Genomic DNA, 1,754 nt, shown 5'->3' on the forward strand with positions numbered 1-1,754 from the left:
ACATTTTTTAATGGTTGTAGTTTTAGCAGACAAGTAATTTTAGGAGTTTTAGTTTTGGTAGTTTTACATTTTTATAAAGATTTTCAGTTGGAATAACAAGCATAAGGATTGTTCGACGTCTAGTATTTATTTATTTTTTAAATGGCTAGTATAGTTTTTATCGATTGTTATTTCAGTTTTGACAAATGGCAACTAGCTGAAATAACTAGCTGGAAGAAAATTTAAAATTTTTTTAATTTGATTTTATATCAGTTAACATTTATTTTATTTCAAGTTAATACATTTTATTTATTTATTTATATTTAAATGGTTTTAGTTTTAGTAAACAAGTAGTTTTAAATTTTTTTCTTAACATTTTGATAAAGATTACAAAAAAATATATTTTAATTTGGAATAACAAACCCCAGGATAGTATGACCAGGAATGTCTAGTAAGTGTAAGTTTTTATTGTCTGTATAATTTTTATTAAATTTAATTTGAGTTATTTTTAGGATTTTTTAAAATACATTTTTATTTAAATTTAATCAAGTTAAACTACTTAAAAATGAGAAATGTTGTGTTGGCAACTTGCTGAAATAAAAGAAGTTTCAATTTAACATTTTTCAGTTAACATTTCAAGTGACAAATTATTATCTTTAGTAAACTAGTAGTTCTTAGTAGTTTTAGTTTTGGTAAACAAAGTAAGCACATTTTGATAAAAATGACAAAAACAGTATTTTCATTTGGAATAACAAGCATCGGGATTGAACGATCAGAAATGTCTAGTAAGCAAGTAAATAGTCCATTTTGATTGACGGCATTTGTATATTTTGTGTGAGATGTTGTGTCCGGTTGGCAGCTGTGAGGAAGTGCAGATGCGGGAAGAACATTACAGTCGGATCACATGCAGGATGCAGTGAAGTCCACCGCAGTCCTGACGCAATCTCTCCTTTACCCCCTCCTCTCCTCTTTAAGCATGTGTGTGTTGCTCTATGAATCTCACAGAAACTGCTTACTCATCAGCCTTTGGTCATGGTGTAGCGGCAGGCGTGAGTATGTACGGCGGACGGCTTCATGACTGGAGAGTCCTGCGGTCGTAGATCTGAGGAGAGGGTTTCAAATACTGCGGGAACATAAAGTCAGATGTAGATCGCAGAGGAAAAGTGCGGTCATCCAAGCATAGGACAACGAAAATATATGATAACAAATAAAAGACAGAAATGAACCAGTGTTTCTTTTATCGATTAGTCCACAGCGCCATAGCAAACAAAATCGCATTGCATCTGAGTCGTGAGCCTGCAGACTAAATTGATTGCAAAGACAATAAATAGACACACTTTTTGGAATTTAGTTGTGTTCTAGTGTCAAATGATTAATTTGAGCCATTTTGAATGAATCTTTGAAAAAGACTCACGAGTTTGAATCAGTTTGATGAATGGATACTGAATTAACATCAGACTCGCATTCTGTGATGTTCATATGACAATGTGTATTTGTGAGCATCCTGATCGCCTGATACAACAACATTAGCATAAGTTTGGGGGCGGGGCTACATGTTTATCCAACCAATGACAGACAGAGGGAGTGTCAGGAAACTTGAAATCAGTTAGTAGTTTTGCATAGCCTCCGACTCTCACACTGGCAAGTAAAATCTAATAATTTATTAGCCAATGGCTAATGTTAGACATCATTTAGTCGCCCAGAGTGAAGATGTAGTTGCCTACGGTATGCGACTACAGGCCTGTGGCTCTAACGTCTGTGGTCATGAAGTCTTT

At 34.0% G+C, this 1,754-nt stretch overlaps 1 protein-coding gene across 1 annotated transcript in view; it reads left to right on the forward strand.

The window, feature by feature from the left end:
• Window positions 1–1,754, forward strand: part of dock1 (dedicator of cytokinesis 1) — a 270,237-nt gene that overhangs the window by 65,026 nt on the left and 203,457 nt on the right. The gene's annotated exons all lie outside the window — the stretch shown is intronic.

Source organism: Sinocyclocheilus grahami, unplaced genomic scaffold (genome assembly GCF_001515645.1).
Source record: "Sinocyclocheilus grahami isolate Dianchi unplaced genomic scaffold, SAMN03320097.WGS_v1.1 scaffold369.1, whole genome shotgun sequence".
Classification (NCBI taxonomy): Eukaryota; Metazoa; Chordata; class Actinopteri; order Cypriniformes; family Cyprinidae; genus Sinocyclocheilus; species Sinocyclocheilus grahami.